Below are 23,376 nucleotides of genomic sequence, written 5' to 3' on the forward strand. Positions count from 1 at the left end.
TGGAGTTTCTCCCTAGTCTTATATCAAGTAAAAATAAAGTTTTTGAAATAGCAATAGATAGATAGATAGATAGATAGATAGATAGATAGATAGATAGATAGATAATAAAGTGTGGATGTTGGGACTCTGCTACATCCATCAAGTGTATGTGGTCTACTTCCATATTCCATTCCTTCTTGTTCTTTTTATTCGGCCTGTCCTTTGACTGAAGAATTGAGGACACCAATATTTAAAATTTTGATATGCATGTATAAGTCATGGTAATTCTGTTGCTGGTTTTTGGTGTTTTTTTTTATTGTATTTTATTCTTTAATAATTAAGACTTTCTCCAATATGACTCTCTCTGCAATGCTAAATTCTCTCTTCAGGGAGAAATAATGTTTCTTATATTTCCCTTAGGTTTTAGTTTATTGAATATAATTTCTTTAGGCTGTTTATGTCATGGCAAATTTTCATTCTCCTTAAATTATCACAGTTTTGCCGGGTATATTGTTTTTGGTTTGCTATTATAGTCTTTAAGATGAGTATGCATTGCTACAACCTCTGGGGGATTTCAGAGTTTTCACTGAAACACCAGCTGTTAGTCTTCTTCTCTCTTACAGCTTTCAATATACATTCTTTGTTGTATATACTTAGTGTGTTAATAATGCTCAAAGGATTTTCCTCTCTCATTTAATCTATTTTGGTGTTCTGTGTGAGTGTGTGTGGGAGAGGGAGTTTATTGTGCATAGATGGGCCTTTCCTTAGTTGTGGGGATGCCAACCGAAGGTGGATATCATCCTTGCAGCCATCTTGAGCCATATACCCTGATAAGAGATTTGATTACAATAGCCTACAACAGCTGAGCACACTCTGATAACATCTTGCTTTAGATACCCAGGATTTTCCCTTGGGTGTGTGCAACTTAAAGGTGTGTGACTTAAGGGCGTGACTTAGAGATCAGATTTAGAGACAAAACCTAAGGGCATGATTTAAAGGTGTGAGCTAAAGGCATGGTTTAGAAGTGAGACATATAAAAGGCGAGAGGAATAGAGAATCAGACACTTCAGAGAGTACAACTTGGAGTAGGAATTAGGCATTAGGAAGAAGACACTAGGAGGAAGAACTTGGATTAGACATTAGGCACTTAACACTTGGAAGAAGAAACTTGGAACTTGGAGGCACTAGGGACTAGAAGCTAGGGACTAGGAACTCAAGACTTGGGACCTGGACGAGGAAGAGAGACTGAAGAATAAATGGGATTGAATCACACTCTGTCTGGTCTCCATTCCTCATGTCTGTCCTCACTGTCTCTCTTGCTGTACCCTGACCCATGGACCGGAGCTGCTTTTGGCAGTGTGGGTTCCAACACTGACAGAACGGTCTGAGACACTTGGGCCCCCTAACATGGGGCAGCTTGGGCCACAACATTTTTGGTGCCCAATGTGGGGCAGCAAGAAGGAGAGACCCAGTGAAGGATGTTACTGGAAAAAGGATCTGCCAAAAATTCAAAAGTGATACGAAGGTGATCACTGTGGGAATCTGCTGCATTGAGAAAGGTAAGTCATGTTAATAAAAATGGGGGAAGAAATAAGTCAGCCTGAACTCAACTCTCTGTTTTTATTTTGTTGTTTGCTGCTCACATGTGTTAATTGTCTGCTTTTGCTTTGCTGTTTGAATGCTATCTTTCATGTTCAAAGTAAAAAGAAACTTATTTATCCGAAATTAGAATTTAAAATACAACCAAAGGTTGATGATGATTTGCCAGAGCCAGATTGTGCTAACTTAAAGGAAAAGGTAGCCGAACATTATGACCCTGAATGGCCCTCTTCCCAAAGACCCCCTCCCTATGCACCTCCAACTCCACATGCTCCACCAATGGAGATGGTGGTTATAGATCCCTTAAGGGAGTTACAGGAAAAATATCTGTTCTTAAACAACAAATAGAGTTAGAAAAAGAGTATCAAGACTTAATTAATCAGCTACAAAAATTAAGGACAGGGAAGATTTCTTGAGAGGTAAACTGCGAAAATCCCCCAGCTCCTTGCCTTCCTCAACCAGGAGTCCAAAGGCAGTCCCTATCACCTAGCTTAAGATTAGCCACAGATCATCCAGAGAAGGGAGATGCTGAGGCTTTCTCTGTATCAGAGACCAGAGATGATCAAGGAGTTGCTTGGAGACATCAAACAGGATTTAATTTTCAAATTATTAAGGAATTTAAAAACTGCTGTATCACAATATGGTGCCACTGCTTCCTTTACTCTTGCAATTTTAGAGTGATGCAGAGGAGTGGCTGACTCCTAGTGATTGGAATACATTAGTGAGAGCAGTTCTTAGTGGTGGTGACTATCTTATTTGAAAATCAGAGTATCATGAGAATTGTAAAGAAACAGCTAGGAGGAACATTCAGGCAGACAATGGTTGGTCCTTTGATGCTTTAGTAGGAGAAGGGCAATTTGCTTCTAGTGATAACCAGATGCAATATGACCCAGGCTTGTTTGCTCAAATTCAAAATGCAGCCATGAAGGCTTGGCATAAACTCCCAGCAAATGGAGACCCTCGTGCATCTTTAATGGCAGACAGACAAGGACCTGATGAACGATTTTCTGATTTTGTTCATCGATTAATGACAGCATCACGGAGGATTTTTGGTAATGTAGAGGCAGGTATAGATTACGCGAAACAACTTGCATATGAAAATACCAATCCTGCCTGTCAAGTGGCCATTAGACCCTACAGGAAAAAGACAGACCTTACAGTGTATATCAGACTCTGTTCTGATATAGGTCCCTTCTACCAACAGGGCTTAGCTATGGCTCCTGCCATGCAAAGACAATCAGTAAGAGATTTTTTTTGGCTAGTAGAAACAAAAAGGCCTGTTTTAAATGTTGCAAGCCTGGACACTTTGCAAGAAATTGTGAGGCAGAAAATGAGTTAACCCAGAGACAGCCCAGAAAACAGCCTGGGCTCTGCCCACTTTGCAAACGTGGAAGGCGTTGGGCTAGTGAATGTAGGTCCAAAAGAGATGCACAATGAAACACCCTTTCCCATAATCAGGGAAACAGGAACAGGGGCCAGCTCCAGGCCCTAAACCAATGCAAGCCAAACCAGGCTTATGGAGCAGTCAGTTTCATACTAACAAACAACAACCCCTGTCTAAACTTAGTTGAGCAACACTAAGTGTGGGGAGTTTTCATGTAAGAGCATGCTGAAGATATTCATGTCATTAACTTAGTGTCTCATTCAACTATGCCAATAATTAAAAGTTTATGTATTTCAGGGATCCCTAACAACTAGTGTTACTGACTGGCTAATAAAGACATTCTTCTATTGGTTTAAATCCACATCCTAGGAGGTTTCTCTCATGGATACCCACACAACATTGTTGCCTGTGATGCTGTGAATTTCTCCTGTTTCAGTTATTTATCTACCAGAGAAAATGAACCCAATCCAGACCCTAGATCAAAGCCATAGTCTTTTGTTCAAGGCTAAGTGCAAATGTTCATTTGAGGGGTGTATGTTCTCATAGGAAGTCACACTCTAAAATCCCTGACATCATGAAGGTGTCACTCTTAAACATCAGGAATATGTTACCTTTTCTGTTTTATCCAGACATAGATTGCTGCTGCACTGACTCAGTTCTGAGCCTGCTGAGAACTGACTCTCATGCAATGCAATAAGAACAGACAGAGCAGAGTGTATGCTTTTGTGGTCTTTCTGGAGCATTTGTCTCTATAGTGTATATAGAAAGAGAACCCCTTTCCAAAATTACAACATCGGAAAATATAATCTAATGGCTATAAAATTAAAAATCTAGAAATTTGTTTTTTATCTTTATTTTTTTCAATTTTTATTTTATTTTCAAATCATAATTTTTACTTTTTAACACAGGGCTTATAAACAGGAAAATGCAGTGTGTGGGGGAGGGGATGACAGGAGCATAGGTGTTCAGGGGGCGTACAGATATCTTTCAGAACATGGTATCAGCTGGGTGAAGGTTCAGGGATCAGCTCACTATGACTCTGCCTATGATTCATGTGTCCTTATCTAAGTTGGTACTATCTGCCAAGGCTGCCTATTTACAAGGTCTATGACTACTCAGGCTAGTAAATTTCCACAAAAGCTGCCTGTTTGCAATAGTTTATAGTCATCTGTTTCAGTGTTTTCCCATAGAGACCCAAGAGTTTGTGTTAGCAGGCATGTATGTCAGACGTACTGCTGATTTTAGGCTTATGGCTGATTTTAGGCCTTCTGTATATAAGCAGGGCTGCCCCTGACATCTCCTCCCTTCTCCAAGTTTTGAAGGGCTGTGGCGATTCTAATCTTGCCAAGGCGGGGATAGAGGCCTGACCTCCAGTAATTAAAGGGGACCTTGTAATGGCTTCAGTCCTCCTGTCATTGTCCAGTGAGGCATGAGGGCCATACCCATCCTGATGTCTTTTTCCTAGACAGGGGACACTTTTGACATCAACCCCTATGCAGTCAGGCTTGTCCCTCAGGGAACCCAGAAACATATTTTTAACTTTTATTTATATTCCCTTGCAGTGCTTAGCCTCTCAGCCTTAGCAAGAATTCAGATCGCCAGGCAGAGGGGGTTCTGGGTGGCCCCTCACTGCTTGGTCTAGGGGCAGAAGTCCCCTCTTTTAGGTTGGGTGGAGATGAGACTTGGGAACACCCTGGATAGAGTAACAACGTTATCTAGAGTCTAGGGTCCTCCATGGCTAACACATGATAATGTGTCTGACTAGATTTTGTTATCAGATTCTTCATTATCAGAATCATAATTATTAGGCTCAAGAGCTGTGTCCACTTGATGGACCAGTCTTTCAGGCAGCCATCGGGCTCCATTTTCTTTTTCTGAAAAAATACAGACCTAGCCGCGACCCCAAATTAAGACAGGGTCAGGACCATTTCAAGTATTAGTTAGGGGGTCTCTCCATTAGACCCTGGAAGTGACTGGATGCCAGTGGCGATCTGCTGCAGACTGACCTTTAATGTCAGTTTGCAGAAAATTTAAAACAAATAACATAAAAGCAAGATGTGCTTTTGGTGACGTTGGAGGGTATAATTCTCCCTCCCCTGCCTTTAGTTTAAAAAGCCAACCTTTTAGAGTTTTTGTAAAATCATGGAAGAAGCACCAATAGCTGCTTTTCCCACACTCAGAGAGTTATAAAGATATTAAAGTTTCATAATTTCTCTTTCACAATTTTTTGTCCTTGAGGATAATAAGGAATCCTGGTAATAAAGTTGTCAACAAAACATTTCAAATGTTTGACTGTAGTCAAATAACTGCAATAGCCAGTTCCATTACCTATCTTAGTCTGGTATGGAACACCAAGCACAGGAAAATAATATAGGCAATAACTAATTATATTTTTAGTTGCTTCTCTTGTTAAAGTAGTTGCAACTAGAAAGCCTAAAAAGTGTCAAGTCATGTGTACATATTTCAATTTTTTAAAATCAAAAATGAGTACATCTATTTGCCAAAATTGATAGTTTTTGCAATTTAACTTGTACACTTTTTAGAAATGTCAAATTATTGTCTCAAGCTATTACTATTTTGATGCTGTAAAGAATAAGATAGTATGGCCAATTATTTGCGAGGCCTATAATCTGCCTAGTATACAAATCTGCTCTGGCATTGCCCTGGGGTTCAGGCAATCCAATGAGCTTTTAAATGTTTTATAAAGTTAAAAAACAGTACATGTTTTTTAAATTAAGCTGTATTTTTTATAAATAACTATAAAATTTGAGAATTAGCAATATCTAAAAAAGGAACATTTTTAAGCAATTATAAATTATGAGCCATATACTAGCTATGAGTATAAATTGAAAGCTTAATTTTTTCACATTTCAAACAGTGGTTATAACACATAATTTAATTATTTGTGCTCAAGTAGGGGAAACTCAAGAAAATAAACATGTGATCTAATTACATATACTGCTTTCTCAATAGATGAGGCATCTGTAAATACAGTAAATACAGCAAACTTCTTTTCTATGAGCTGCATGCGTAGTAAATTTCAGGAAATATAAAAGCATGCAGAGAAAAACTGTAACAACTTATCTTTTGGATAGTGATCATCAAATTTGCTTAAAATATTTGCCATATAATAGGCCAAATATCATTATTTTTCAATAACCAATTTAATTGCTATTTGGAATAAGGAATAAACATTTTATCGAAAATGTTTTTAGGATTCTATTTTACAATCTTGTATTAACACAATAATAATTTTATAATAGGATGTTTAAGCCTTATTTGTAGATGAAGAAGGATGAATCTACATTAATGGTTTCTTTTGCCAAAGGGCTGCTGCAGGCATATGAGTAATAATAACACAAACAGCCAACAATTTTTCATAGTCTATATAATTTATCTGTTGATAACTAACAGCTTACTCTACTTTCTGCAAAGCTATTTTTCTTTTAGTTAATTGTCGAGGGGAATTAGGACTTGTATCTCTCTTGAGAATATCAAACAGAGGTTCAAATCCTCTTATGGTAAGCTTAAGATGAGGTTTTAGCCAATTAATATCTCTTAACTTTTAAAAATCATTAACATAAATCAAAAGCAAACCATTTCCTTTTTGCATGTACACCTGCAAGCCAGAAGAGGACACTAGATCCCACCACAAATGGTTGTGAGCCACCATGTGGTTGCTGGGAATTCAACTTTTAGTTATGAATCTAGCCTTTAACGGCTGAACCATCTCTCTAGCCCTAACTATCTTTTATTAGAATTTTCTGTGCCACAATCTGTTTGGGATATAACTGAGGTCTCAAATATTGAAAAGATACTGCCTTTGAATCTTTTCTGGAGCAACTAGTACTCTAAAATTTTAAAGCTTGTTATATTAGAGCAAAGGCTTGCAGAAAAACTCCTTTAGAGAGTTCAGCTAATAAAATCATACAAGGAATAACATACACTAAACAATTCAAACTCTTAATTTCTTATATTAAAGGAACAAATATAATATATATATATATATATATATATATATATATATATATATATATAACCATTTTGAGGCAAACCTTTCCAATGATGAGAACCATGGATTCTCAATTACAAGCAAATTTACTGAATGCAAACCTAACACCTTTACCAGAAATGTAAAGGAATGGTATAAAAACAAACTTCTAGATCTATAATAATTATATGTGTATTTACTGAAATGGCAGCTGGAGTAGGCAAGTCAGGCTGTAATGCCCCATTAGTTTTATAAATCTTAAGTCTGAACTTTGTTTTGGATTAATTCAATAACCAATCTTCTTTAGCTGAGTGAGAGTATCAGATGAATGCCAAGCTGAAGGCAATCTTCTAATAATTGTTACATAACTTAAAATTAGGTCTCTTGCTAGTATAGTAATAGACTGAACACAATATATGTTAGAGGAACCAAAGCCATCTTGTCCTTTCTCTTTCTTAACAATTTGGAAGGAAGCAGATGCAAAGGAACAAAAACAAGTTGAACAATTCTTTTTCCAGCAGGTAGTTACAATGCCATGGGGGAAGCAGCCATTATTTCAATTTCTCCAGCATAATCATTACAACTCTTGGCCCTGTAGACTGTTGTGAATGTCTTTGGGCCTGAGGCTGACCCCTCCCCAAGGAACAAACTAGGCAATAAACAAATTTCAGAAAACATCCTTCAAGGGGCTGGTCAGGATGACAGAGGCAAAAAAAAGTATTTGTCACACAAGCTTCTGCTGCACCCATTGTATATCAACTTAATTCAAATGTAAATGTTTTTAATCTCGGCCTATATCCTGAGGCCTGACCCAGAGATTATCTCTCCTGCACCAAGGACAAATTTATGTCATGTGACTGGATTATTTGCTTGTGCCTCTGTTTTTGGGACAGTCATTTTTTAAAATGACTTGAATCTCCACATTTTAAAACATCCTTTATCTTTATGGTTCCGTGCAAGCATTGCTTGTACAGTGTTCCCTTGTAAGGCAGCAGCCATGGACAGACCCTGATGGTAAGTGGGCCCGATTTTAGCTCAAAGACAAATGTATCCATGCAAGTCTGTCTTTGCTTTGTGCAACAGGCTGCATTAGCATTCTCATAAGCCAAATGTGTAACAAAAGGAATTCCTGACTGAGGATCTCCAAAAAATTCTACCAGCTGCCTTTAGCAGCCTGTCCACAAATTTCTGGAATGGTTCCTCAGAACCCTGTTTAATACTGAATAAATTTCCACTAAGATCCCCTTTAGTAGGTAATTGATTTCAAGCACAGCAGGCAGTCATTGCAATCTATGTATACACTCCTGCAGGCAGATGCCAATACTCTTAACTGCTGAGCTATCGCTCCAGCACCATTACTGCTCTTCTAGTCTGCCTGGTGTCTCCAGTTTATTTTTTCATGAATGTTGGCAGGATAAAGTTTGACCTTACATTTTTGCACTCAGAATGGACACACATCTGCAATGACATGGTCATTTTGGTGTCAATTACTGAAAATGGCATTTGGTAATGGAAGGTTTGTTTCTGTTTGTATTTAGCCTGGAACTCTGTATGTAAACAAGGATGTTCTACTCCCTGACATTTACCTGCTTCTGCCCTCCTGCTTGAGCTCTTGAAATAACAGTGGGCCACCAACATGACAGGCACTTTCTTCTTCATGTCCTACAACCACAAACAATTAAGTGCCTACTATGGCATTTTATAAAATATGCTATTAGCTTAGATGATTCATGACATCTGACATGACTTATAGATTAAAATTGTTTTATTTGGGTATTTCGAGGCTTTCTTACATTGGACTAGACAGAAGACATCGACTTGAATTGTTTAATGGCGTTCAGTGCCTTGGGTTGACTAGCATTTTTATGAGTCTGAAAGTCATTTGAACTTTTGCCAGATTGAGGGTTGCACACAATTCTCACTAGAAATCAAGTGTCTGTTTCCTTAAAACTGAGGCTGGGTTTCTTTTGAGAAAGGAATGCTTGTGGTGAGGGTGATTCAAGTCTCCTCCAACTCTTGGACTTGAAGGCAACTGTGGGAAGAGACACAGGTCAGGTGCACTAACTTCTTACTTCCACAAGGTAGCACCCCATACTTGATATCCATATGCTCATTTCTTAAGGACAAGTACATAACTACCTATGGCTGGCAGGGTCGCAACAACACCACTCTTCTGTTTCTCTATTTGTTGAGTTTGACCACTGAACCTCCTATGTGGAGCTCACCCTCATAGACAGCATACTGCTGTGGTCAGAATGGAGAAATGTGATATTTTAAGATCTGTCACTAGTAGGAATTAAAAGTTGACATTGGGCCATAGTCCATCGTACAATACTCTATTGAAGGCTTTTGTTGATACTTATAAGGGTATAAGAATAAAAAAGGCACAGTAACCCATTTTTATCTACAGATAGTATAATAAGATTTAAGAAAACCTCAAGGATATCATCAAGAAAGCTATTATCCATATTACAGAAAATTTTCAAGGTGATTGTCCATTAATTTTATACATAAATTGTATAAAAATAAAGAAAAGCATATGTTAATGAATACTGATTACTGAACACAAAGACTGCATATTTTTATTTTTTAAATTTGTTTCACTCGGTGTGTGTGTGTGTGTGTGTGTGTGTGTGTGGGTGTGGGTGTATTCCTCCATTTTATACAGATGTATAAAAATATGAATGTCTCTATGACATGAACAAAGTAAAAGTGTCCTGAAAGATAAAAAGAAATGGTGAGAAGAGGTGAGAAAATGATAGATAATGCTATTGAGAGGCAGAGATAGGCCTAATATACAGTAAATACATATATGAAAATTACACATGTGCATGCATGCTCTCTCTCTCTATCTCACACACACACACACACACACACACACACTTGTGCAATAGTAGCAAGGTACTCAGCAGGTAAAAGAACTTGCTGGACTAGTATGATTACCTGAGTTCAACCACTGGAACCCATGGTAAAAACTAAGAACTGAAAATTGTAGCACATATTGCACAAACACATGCACATACACTGACAAAACATTGGAAATTAAAAAGCACTTGAAGTTTGAAGCACTAGCTTCAGGAGTTGGAGATGAGCCCCTCTCCCTCCCCCAACATTAACCTGCCTTGAAAAACCCCAGATCACCGATTGAGCAAAACTAATGTATCTTATTAAAGTGTGACACATTTTAAAAAATTTAATGTGCAAGTATGCATGGCACAAACCACAACAAATATTAGGTTAAAAATATCAAATTGCTGGTCCTTTAGCTTAGTTGAAAGAAAGAAAGAAAGAAAGAAAGAGAGAGAGAGAGAGAGAGAGAGAGAGAGAGAGAGAGAGAGAAAGAAAGAAAGAAAGAAAGAAAGAAAGAAAGAAAAAACAGAGAGAAAATAAACTAAGAAAATTATGAAGGGAACTACAAGCCATTCAAATTAAGTCATGGAATGAAAGCAAATGGGCTCGGGGTGCCATACTTGAAGGAAGAAAACACTTTGGACCCTTTGCTCTAATGAAGTTGACTGAGTTTGTCCCTGCAGGTCCTCCACAGACATTTTTCCTCTGCTGGCTCAGCTTGAACATAGTTGCTCCTCTCTTGCGGCCCGTGCTGCCCCACGTCAGGCACCAAAAATGTTGTAGCCCGAGCTGTCCTACATTTGGGGGCCAAAATGTCATGGACGGATCTGTCAGTGTTGGAACCCACACTGCCAAAAGCCTTGGGGGTGAAACTGTTAGAGCCTACACTGCCCCAAGCGGGTCGGTCTGTGGGTCAGGGTTCAGCAAGAGAGAGAGGGAGGACAGACTCGAGGAGTGGAGACCAGACAGAATGTGATTCAATCCCTTTTATTCTTCAATCTCTCTTCCTAGTCCAAGTCCCAAGTCTTGAGTTCCTAGTCCCTAGTTCCTAGTCCCTAGTGCCTCCAAGATTCAAGTTCTTTCTCCAAGTGCTTAGTGCCTACTTCCTAATAATAATAACTCCAAGTTGTATTGTACTCGTCTGTCCTGCCTCTCGCCTTTTATATGTCTCACTTCTAAGCCTGCCTTTAAGTCTTGCCTTTAAGTCATGCCTTTAGGCCTTGTATCTACATCTGATCTTTAAGTCATGCCCTGAAGTCACATGGCTTTAAGTCTCACACACCCAAGGAAAGATTCTGGGTATCTAAAACAAGATGTTATCAGAGTGTGCTCAGCTGTTGTAGGCTATTGTAAACAAATCTCTTATCAGGGTATATGGCTCAAGATGGCCACAAGGATGATAGCTGCCTTCTGTCGGCTCCCTACATACCTCCTCTTGTAACCAGGCAAGGCAGGCAGTGGGAGAGCCAGGTCTCCAGCCAGCAGGATAAACTGCTGTGCATCAGAGCCAGGGAGCATTGTTGAAGCCTGAGCAGGAGTTCCTGAGTCAGCACAGCCATTGCCACAATGTTTTCACTATGCTCCTGCTTTTCTCGCCTGTGAAGCCCCCTGCTGCACAGTATTTGGTGTTTGCTACTGTACTGAACTGTTGCCAAAATAATCAAGATCACTCCCTGAACAGGTCCTCTTTCTCCATATCCTAGTAAATTTTGTCCTCCACTACCTCTGCTGGGTGGTGGGCTAGAGGAGAGGTTGAATGCTTATTAAAAGTAGGTTGCAAAAAAAAAATGCCTACACACTGCTGAGGTGGAAATAAGAAAAAAGCAGGCAGGCTCTTTAGTACAAATTATTTTATCAGAGCTCTTGGCTCCTCAGGCTTCCTCAGAAAAGCTCTGAAGTCAATTTTAAGGAGGATCTAATAATCCTGTGTGTGGTAAAGGAAGCAAGGCACTTGGCTCAACTAAAAGCCATTATATGTGGTTTTAAATATGTTTCTTCAAGAAAGAGAAACTTTCTCTTTGAATTCTGAAGCATCCTGAAGTAAAAATAACAAATGAAGCTTTAAAATGATGTGCTTTCACATCTTCTGAGCCTTCTGTCTCCATTATTTTTATTTTTTTTCCTCTATGATTTGGGGTAGACTGACTGGTTTCATGGGGCCGTTTGTTTCTTTGAGAAAAGTCAATAAGACTGACAAACCCTAATTGTTTCCTTGATTATTTTTATTGTATTGTTTTTATTTTATTATTTTAACCCTCGATTTGAATATTTCTTGTTATGTATTGATTCTGCCTGTGTGTGATTTCTTCTTTTGGTTTAAGCTTTCAGGTGTGCTGTTAAGTTATTAGTATAAATTTGGCTCTTGGAACTGCTTTCATTGTATCCCCGTAAGCTTGCACATGTATATTCATTTTCATTTGATCCTAGAAAGTCATTGATTTCTCTCTTGACCGATTTTTTTTTTAATTAATAGAAAGTTGTTCAATTTCTGTGAATTTGTAAGTTTTTGTTGGTATCCAGCTTTAATCTGTAGTGGTCTGATGAGATTCAGGAAATTGTTTCAACTTTCTTGTATCTGTTAAGATTTGCTTTGTTTCCAGTTATGTGATCAATTTTAGACAAAGTTTTATGAGGTACAGAGAAGGAGGCATATTCTATTGTGGTTGGGTAAAATGTTCTGTAAATATTTGTTAAGTACATTTGGTTTATAACTCAGTTAACTACAGTATTTCTCTGTAGGAAGAATTTTGAAATTTGGACTTCATTTTTTGTTTGTTTGTTTGTTTGTTTGTTTGTTTGTTTGTTTTTCGAGACAGGGTTTCTCTGTGTAGCCCTGGCTGTCCTGAAACTCACTCTGTAGACCAGGGTGGCCTGGAACTCAGAACTTCACCTGCCTCTGTCTCCCAATTGCTGGGATTAAAGGCATAAGCCACCACTGCCTGGCTGTATTTCTTTAAAAAACACAGAAATATTATAAGAATGCTCTTTCACTTTAATCCCACATGTCCAGGAATATAGAGCTGCTTCAGATTGTCCACAGCAGCTGACTGTGATTTGACTCTTACTATAGCAGGGGCGTGATTTTGCAAACTGCAGGTAACTTCTTCAGTTGTGTGATGTTTGGAAAACTGGGAACTTTTCCAAAGTTATAGAAATACTAGGGCCTGAGTGGTAGGGGAAGGGTTGGTTTGTTGTTGGTAATTGTTTTCTCACATGGGTTGGTTGTGGTTATGGGTTGGTTAGTTGTCATGCTCAATGAAAAAACAATAAGAAAAGTAATTAGATTCTGGGATCTCTTTTTTCCTCTCTCCCTTCTATCCTAGTCTTAGAAGCTTGGAGGGAGGAGGTGGAGAAAGGTAGAGGAAAGAACCCAGAAAGTAGCAAAGACCAGCAACCTTTCTCTATTTAGTTTTTGTCTAGATGACCTATCTAGTGATGAGAATGGGGCCTTGAAGTCTCCGCTTTCAGTGTGAGTGTCAATATGTGATTGGAGCTGTAGTTGGGATTGGGCATAGATTTTAAGAATTGGAAAAGTTTCTTTTTAATTTGTTTTTTTTTAAATACATTTCAGATTTTATCCCCTCACCCCATTTCCCCCACCACCCAGAAACCCTCATCCCATCCCCCCTCCTGCCTCCACAAGAGTGTCCCCACCTATCTCCCACTCCCACCTCCCCACCCTCGAATTCCTCTCCTCTTGGTGTTCAGCCTTCATGGGACCAGAGATCTCCTCTCCTGCCCATGCCGGACAAGGCCATCCTCCCCTAGGTATACAGCTGAAGTCATGGGTGCCTCCCTTTGTGTTCCCAGCCTGGTGGTTTAGATCCATAAACATGCTCCATAGTGGGAGCATCTGGAGGTGGAAGCACATAGGGAGAGGGCCTTTGGGAAGAGGCCCACTCAGGGTCATAATGTTTGACTGCCTCTTCCTCTAGGTCAGCACAATCTGGTTCTGACAAATTGTCATCAACCTTTGGTTGTATTTTGGATTCTAATTTATATTTCTTTTTATTTTGAACATGAAAGACAGCATTTAAACAATGAAACAAAAGCAGACAATTAACACAAGTGAGCAGCAAACAACAAAACAAGAGAGGTGAGTTCAGGCTCACTTATTTCTTGCCCCATTTTTATTGTCATGATGTACCTTTCTCACGTTGGCAAATTCCCATGGTGATCACCTTTGTTTTCCAGTAACGTCCCTCACTGGATCTATCATTCTTGCTGCCTCAAATTGAGTGCCACTTTGTTGAGGCCCACACCCCAATACTGGATGGGCAGAATTAATTTAGTAAAAATGGTCATTTTGCCAAAAGCAATCTACAGATTCAATGCAATCCCCATCAAAATTGCAAATAAATTCTTCATAGAGATAGAAAGAGCAATTTTCAAATTCATTTGGTATAACAAAAACCCCAGGATAGCAAGAACTTTTCTCAACAATAAAAGAATTTCTGGGGGAATCATCATCCCTGACCTCAAACTGTACTACAGAGGAACAGTGATTAAAACTGCATGGTATTGGTACATAGACAGGCAAAAAGATCATTGGAATAGAATTGAAGATCCAGAAATGAACCCACACACCTATGATCACTTGATCTTTGACAAAGGAGCTAAAACCATCCAGTGGAAAAAGGACAGCATTTTCAACAAATGGTGCTGGTTCAATTGGAGGTCAGCATGTAGAAGAATGCAAATCAATCCATTCTTATCCATTTGTACAAAGCTCAGGACATGGTCATGTTGCTGGATTGCTACTGCTGTCTGGTTGGGACTAATGACACCTAATTTGTGATGGTCAGCTCAGGTCTTATCGTAACTTTGGTGGCTCACTGTCTATTCAGTTTCTACTAAGATGAAATAGCAAACCACGATCTGTATTTAAAATGCAAAACAGTTAGATAGAGTTGATGGTAGAGCCTTGCTCCAATAATCAAAATCTATTATTCACAATGAGGGCCTGCCAAAGTCGCCAAACAACCTTCATCTCAAAAAATGGAACTGGTAGAATACCCTGAACAGCAACTTGGTTCTGTTACAGAGCCTCCTCCCGTTTTTGGCCCCCAAGAGGAAGCTAACAGCTTTCTGGGTTATTTGGTATTCTTACTGGCTGGTGTAACACACCGAAGTGAGGAGTGTGCTGTCTCCAGAATCCTAAATGGCCCACTGTTGTGCTTCTTTCTTTGTAGTGGGAGTGGCTAGTTGCAATGACTTATCTTTCACTTTAGAATTAATGTCTTTGAATTCCCAGTACTACTAGATTCCTAAGGATTTCATTAAATTAGAAGACTGTTAAATTTTAGTTGGATTTATTTTCAATCCTCTGATGCCCATATGGGTACCAATTAGTTCAAAGTGGGTGACACCTCATGCTCACTAGGTCAATTCTATATAATGTGCACTTTAGGCCACTAATATCATATTTTATGGAAGACACAGATGATCCAGGTCCCTTCTAACTAAGTTATGACACAGGGCTGTGTCATAAATACAAGATAATATATCCTCGAGTCAAAACTGTAAAGAAATACTACTGGCAATGCCGAATAATGCAAATTGCTTCTGGTGATGTTAATGGAGGCATAGTGACAAAAAGGCATTTGCTAGATCACTAACTGCATACCATGTACCAAGAAATGTATGTGTTCATCTTCTCAAGTAAAGATGCCACTGGGTTACCTTGTGACCTTGCTGCCTCCTCTCTTTACTGTTCTTCTTTGGAAATTAAACATAGTAAAAAGGGCACAAAACACTAAAAGTGAATCATAAAGAAATATATTCAAAAGCCATTATATGATAGCACCTGACATAAAATGAGATTATTCAGAATGCATTATATAACTACATAACTTCTCTAACAATCAGTTTGCTTAAAAAAGATTATGTTTCCATAAGCAAATTTTACAAATCTCAATATAGAAAAAACACTTTGAAGCTAAACATTAAGAAAATGTTAATTTTATGCACACCAAGAAAAATTATCAATAATGATATTTCCATGAAGTTTATAGAATATGATTTTTATATTTTTCAAATGTTACTATTAATCAAACATTATAATTATTTTAGAATACATTCCATTTACATTTATATGTCCATTGCAAAGTATAAAATATAATATACCACAAACAGGAATATCCTGTATGCTTATCTACACATCAATTTAATGTTAGCTTTTAGTGTGAATGTTACTATGTCAACTTACTAAAAATTATGTCAGATTTCTCTATACACCTCAGTTTTCCTAATTCTTTGCCATCCTTTAATGATATCTGAACATTGAAATCTATTCTTCATATGAAATGTGTTCATCTGCCCCAATATAGTCTTCCAGCACATCTGTTACTATTTCTGTTTACTTCCCATCAGAAGGAAAAACACCAAACATGGTCAGTTGAGAATTTCTAGCTAATCTTCTCTTTTAAAGTACAAATATGTATTAACACAGTTCATATATTTGTAATTCTGATCTTTATTACTACAAACAAAAGTGTCACTAATGATGATTTCTATTATTTTCCCAATGAGGTATGAGATAACATGGGATACACTAGAAATAAGATTCCTTCTGACCAGATACCCAGAAATAATAATGTGACACAAAGAATCAAAGTGTGCACAGTATACTCTGGCTAGCAAGAGGAAAATGTATTCTTAAAATCCCGAAGAAGTGAAAAAGAAATAAAAATGGGATGAGAATCAGAGACAGAAAATCACAGAAAACCTCTTTGAAAGGTGAATGATTTCAACACTCTTTCCCTGATAATCTGCAACCAACGCTGATATCTCACACTTGAGATCTGAGAACTATGGAGACATATTGACAACAGCTTCTTATTCGCTAGATATATTCTCCAATAATTTCTATAATGTTATATTTATTCACCAATTAATAGGAAAGTTGACCACCTATCTGATAGTGATTATGAACCTGTGACTGGGCATATGCACAAGTGGACCAAAATAGTACTCTGGAAACATAATCTGAGGCCTGGCTAGTTTTTTTTACATTGACAGTGTCCAGGATGTCAGGAGAGGCTTATTGAGAGACTATATTTAAAAGCAATGTGTATGCATACTCACAAATATATATGTAATACTACACACATATTTATGTATACTAGACACACACAAATTTCAAGGTATACATGTATGCCCAAAATTTAGAGACCTAAATTAACTAACTTTTTCATGTAGGCCTTTAGAATGCATGCTCATATTGGAATCTTTGACAGACACTTGAAGACAGGCAGCCTCTTCATATTGAGCTCTTAAGAGTGAGGAGAATTGTGAATTCAAAACAGAGTAAGACACCTTGTGCAATGCCATCTTTCAACATCTGAAATACACAAGGAGGCAAAAAATAGAATACAGTCTCTATCACTGTCCAGTTTGTGACCTGGAGACCAATGTACTAAAGCCAAAAATAACTGTGACACATTTGAAAGAATTAAAGTAGAGATTGATATGATAATTTCCAGTACTTCCTAATGTAACGTGAAGAACAGGACAGAATCCCAAAGTTGTGTACACAACTACATATTTTTAATCTATGCCATTAAAGCAGGAAATAAAGTTAATAACTTACGTAAAATTGAAAGCAAGATTATAAAAAAATTTTTCTATAGGCCCTTCCATTGCTAAAAGAACAAAACCACAGTCACTTTTCAAATCTCCATCATTCTCAACATTATTCTTTATTCTCCAAAAGCAAAGTGGTTCAGTCAAACTGCACAAGATGAGAGAAAACTTCATGAACAAGAAGGAAAAAGTGAAAGCACACAGCTTCTTCATGTCTGCTAGGATCTAAGATAGAGCAGTTGTGAAATCTGTTTCTTACACAGACAAACATCACAGACACATTCACACCTATGTGTCTGTTTTAAGGCTATTGCTGTCTGAAAATCCACTCAATTATATTTTACAGTTCTTTCCCATTTACCCTGTGCCATGTTCCCTGGATACATCTGAAAAAATCTGGCCTCAAGCTCTGCATCTGAGGTCTGAAAACTTTTGATCAAAACATTTCTAAAAATATGTTGTAAAGATCATGTTCTCCAGCCTCAAGTGTCATAATTTCATAACTATCCATGGCATTCACCCAAGGGACAATCTCCTGAGCAGCTTGGGCCACACCATGAGTTAACAGACATATGCATGAACACAATTGGCAATATGATGATAGAATATATCAGAAATTCCATAGTAAAACAAGGATTCAGAAGATCATAATGGTCTCTTTTTAGTAAGACTTTGAGTTGAATCATGGGAAATTATGTCTTCCATTGCTTAGTGTAGGGAAGGGCAGTCTGACATACAACATTGAGCCAGGAGTTAAGCATTCTCTCTGTGTTGTCCACGTAGTATTACATGCTAGTCATGTTCACAAAATTTCCTCAAATATTTCATGATTCCTGTCATCTGGAAAACTAGTAATCATGCTAAATCCAATAATGCATGAAATTACACAGATACAACACCCATCCTGTCCAATATCAGTAACTATGCAGACATTCATTTCACTGAGTTATAATGCTGATCTCTTGCCTGATATTCAGTCTCTAATAATCAGGATCTTTTGATGAAATATTTCTTCGGTTGAAGTTTCTTCACACCTTATTAAGGTGACTGTGAACAATTTCACACATTTTACTCTAATGAAATGGAAGAATTTGATTTGTAATTTTTGAACAACTTATAATGACCACACTGAATTCTACATCCCCCAAATAAAGTGGAGTCTTTACCTCCAACTATCCATCATCACTGAATACGTTTTCTGGATGGCTGATACTTCACTTGGTTATAATAGAATCTTTTTAAAAATGTATTTATCACTTTACTTGTTTGTATTTCAAATGTTATCCTCCTTTGCGGTCTCCCTTCCATAAACCTCCCACCCCATTCCTTTTCCCTTTGCTTGTAAGAAGGTGCTCCCCCACCCACCTACCCACTTCTGCCTCTCCACACTAACATCTCCCTCTGCTGGGGCAACAAGCCTCCACAAAACCAAGTGCTTCCCCTCTCACTGATGTCAGACAAGGCAGTCCTCTGCTACATACATAGCAGGAGCCATGGACTGGCTCATGTATATGCTTTGGTTGGTTGTTCAGTCCCTGGGAGACTCTGAGGGGTCTAGTTAATTGATACTGATGTTCTTCCTATGGGGTTGCAAATCCCTTCACTTCCTTCAGCCCTTCCGCTAACTCTTCCATTGTCATCCCAGGGTGAAGCCCAATGTTTGGGTGTATCTGCCTCTGTCTTAGTCAGATGCTGGCAGAGCTTCTCAGAAGACAGCTCTACCAGGCTCCTGACTGCAAGCACATATTGATATCAGTGATAGTGTCAGAGTTTTATGTCTGAGGATGGAATGGATCTGGTGATGGGGTGGTCTCTGGATGACCTTTCCTTCAACCTCTACTCCATTTTTGTCCTTACATTGTCTGTAGCCTGAAACAATTCTGCTTTAAAAATTTTGAGATGTTTGAGTGACCTCATGCCTTCACTGGGGAATATGTTTACCTACTGGAGGTGTTCTGTTAAGGTTCTATCTTCCTGCTCTTGGGTCTTTTGGCTAATGTCATGCCTATTGGGTCCTGAAAGCCCCTCAAATACCTGCCCCCTGAGACTTTTAGTGGTTTCCCAAGTTCCCCACCCTCTACTTCTACTTATTTCCACTCCTTCTTCTGGCCCTTTGAACTGCTCTCTTGTCTCTCCCCATACCTGGTTCCTCCCTCCCTCTGCCTCCTCTGATTATTTTGTTTCCTGTTTAAGTAGGATTGCAGTATCCACACTTGGGCCTTCCTTCTCGGTAAGCTTCATATGGTCTGTGAGTTTTATCACAGATATTCTGAACTTTTTGGCTAATATCCACCTATCAGTGAGTATATGTAAGTCCTTTTGTGTCTGGGTTCACTCAGGATGATGTTTTCTAGTTTCACTCATTTGCCTGCAAATTTCATGATGTCCTCATTTTTAATAGCTGGTAGTATTTCAATTCAAAAGGCCCAACCTCAGTTACCAGCATGAAAATTTGATAACTCACAACTTCCTATGAATCTGGGTCATAGAGGTTGAAGGTCTCTGAATTCCATGTTCAAATGCACTTACATGCCTATTTATCCCATAATACAGAAACCCATGTCTGAAACTTAAAATTATATGTACTTAAAGCAAAATTTTGTAACTATACATAAACCATAAAATTTTGTGATTCTGTTTGAATATTGTTATAGTCTAATGAAGTATAGTATATACTAATTAACAGAAATATTTCTCCCCATTCCAGGTTTTGTTTTAAACTTAGAAAATCTTTAGTAATTCTATGAGAGTCTTGTATAACATGCTTTCTTCATATTCATCAAATAATTCTCACTTGATCTACCCAACATTCTCTCCTTACCCAAGAAAATATCCTTATTTTTTATTTGTAGATCAACTGAGAGAAACTTATGCCACATAATTTCTTTTGTATTTAATCACTTTAGGAGGAAAAATTTCAAAAATCTATATAACCCAAATTGTTAGCATGTAATATTGCATGATGTAGTAACTATTGTGTGACATTCAGGGCATTGGAGGCTTATACAAAATAATATCGTGCCTGAAATGGATAAGTGATGTTGGTTATCAAAGAAATATGTATAACAATATTTGTCAATGACATATATATGTATATATATATATATATTAAAATTATGCAATTATGTATAAACTATGAAATTTCATTACATATATATGTAAACATATGTATATGTGTCATTATACACATGATGCATACACACATTATATACACATTACACAGACATTACACACACACACACAACACACACATGTATTGCATCAGGTTCCCTCCTCCATGTGTAGTGTGACATGCACTTCTGGATTCAGGAAAATTCATCAGAAACTAACAGTACACTGCTGCTTTGATTGTGCCCAGTGACCACAAAATGAGATTTCCAATGAGACAGGTGTATACTCACATGCAGAAAAAAATTGCTTAAGTTAAGTGTCTTTTCTTTTCAAAGTTGAGATATAAAATGGCCTAGATGGAAACCAGGGACGTAAAATCTCTGTGTTTCAGAATTTAACTATTTGAATGATATCAACATTATTTGGACCCTGAAAATAACCTGCAATATCTTCTGTAAACATTATGTTTCTCACAATACGGTGGTTAGTGCATTTATTTTTAGAAAATGTTTAAGGCAACAAACTTTTATAACCATTAATTTTTTATATTATTCCCTCAGGCTGGCACTTCAAGTGTGTGTGAGGCTAGGTGCTTCCATTTTCACTGCGTCTAAGCGAGGCAGCTGAGTTAGAAGTACATATCCCACACATAAGCAACAGCTTTTGGGATAACATCCTGCTCCAGATGTTTGGGACCCACATGGGATCAAGCTGCATATCTGCTACATATGTTCAGGGAGGCCTAGGACCAACCTATGTATGTTCTTTCCTCGGTGGTCCAGTCTCCAAGAGGCCCAAGGGTCCATTTTAATTGATTCTGTTGGTCTTCTTGACAGGGATTGGTGCTTGTCCATGGGATGAGTCTCAAGTTGGGCCTGTTATTGGATGACCTTTCCATTAGTCTCTGCTCCATTTCCAATCTCTGTATTTTTTGTATTTTAGTATAGGTCTTGGGTTGAACATTTTGTAGGTGGGTATCATGGATTTGACTTAATATTTATGTTAATATGGCTCCCCCAGATTACATTCAAGTATCCACATTGGAATGGGCAGAGAGGAACTCTGCTACTAAGGAGGAGAGATTAGAGCAGATTAAACACCTACCACCTACATGTGGCTTGGTCTCCTTCTGGCTCCATCAGGATTCCTGCCTGGGCACAGGAGGCAGCCTCCCCAGTCTTCATATTTCCACTGCTGTGAGTCAGACCCAAGGACACCCCTATTGATTCTTGTGTACCTCTCCTATCCCAGGTCTCCATTTTCCTGGCGATGCTCGCTACTACTCACCATCAGTTGCAGATTTTTATTTTTCCTCATGGCCATCCTATTTGGTCATCCCTATTGCCATTTCTACACCAGACCTCAACCCCCCACTATTATCCAGATCCTCTTTCCCATCCAGTTCTCTCCCTTCATCCCTGCTTCCAAGTGTGACTCAAGCATCCTTGCTTGTTTCCTCCTTCCTGTCCAGCCTTCTTGGGTCTATGAAATGTACCATGGGCAACCTGTATATTATGACTAATATTTAGGACCATGAAAGGCAGTCTGGTTCCTCACTGATCTAAGGTTAGAAACCTCGGTGACCCTAAAGGGATAGCAGAGGTTTTGCCTGGTTCCTGGATACTAGGCTTCTGGCATGTGGCTGTAGCCTTCAGCCATGTAAGAGACATTCTCCAAGCCCCTCACTGGGTAGAGGACATGACCTGTGGTCAGGTAACCTCAAGACAGATCTCCATTTTAATAAGGTACATAAAGGGCTGGAGGCTTAGACAATAAACTCCCCTTCCCAGACAGTTATATTTGTACAGATCTTTACTTGTTCAGTTAGAGTTACCATAAGATATTTTATATTATTTGTGACTACTGTGAGGGGTATTGTTTTCCTATTTTCTTCTCAGACCATTCATCATTTGTATAAAGGAAGGCTACTAATTTCTTTGAGCTAATTTTATATCCAGCCACTTTGCTGAAGTTGTTTATAGCAGTAGAAATTCTCTGGTAGAATTCCTGAGGTCTGTATGTATACTATGATGGTTTGTATATGTTCAGTCCAGGGAGTGGCACTATTAAAAAGTGTGGCACTGTTGGAGTAGGTGTGTCACTGTGTGTGTGGGCTATAAGACTCTCATTCTAGCTGCCTAGAAGTGAATCTTTTACTAGTTAGCTTCAGCGGAAGTTGTAGAACTCTGCTCTGCCTGCACCATGCCTTCCTAGATGCTGCCATGCTCCCACCTTAATGATAATGGAGTTAACCTCTAAACCTGTAAGCCAGCATACACAAACCATCACATTACACTCCCTGGCCGTCATAAGTTTGTTCAAACACATGAGTCTCTGGGGGCCAAACATATCCATAGCATAATTTAAAAAATACATTTAGTCCTATTTCCAAAGTCCCCATAGTCTATAGGAGTCTCAACCATGGTAAAAGTTCAAAGTTCAAAGTCTCTCTGAGATCCACATCATATCTTAACTGTTATATCCAAAGAAAGACAGGAAATCAGCTGAGCAAACTCTGCATCTCCATGTCTGATGTCAAAGTAGTCTTGAAATCTTCAACTCCATTTTCATCTTTGTTGACTGCAAAGAACTTCTTTCTCATGGAATGGTTTTATTCCCCATTAGCAGATTTTTTAGCAGATATCCCACATCTCTGGCATCTCAAAAATCTTGGTGTCCCCAGGACAACTTCAATGTTATAGCTTCTTGTTCCAATGACTGGGATCCTGGTATGATCTTCTGGACTCCTCCTAAGGACTTGGGTCACATCTCTACCTCTGACCTCTGTAGAACTCCAGGCACTGATGGATTCCACTCCACTACTGCTGCTCTTCTAGGTGATCATCCAATGGTACTGGCATCTCCAATACATGGGAGT

This window comes from Arvicanthis niloticus, chromosome 24 (assembly GCF_011762505.2).
Source record: "Arvicanthis niloticus isolate mArvNil1 chromosome 24, mArvNil1.pat.X, whole genome shotgun sequence".
NCBI classification, from domain to species: Eukaryota; Metazoa; Chordata; class Mammalia; order Rodentia; family Muridae; genus Arvicanthis; species Arvicanthis niloticus.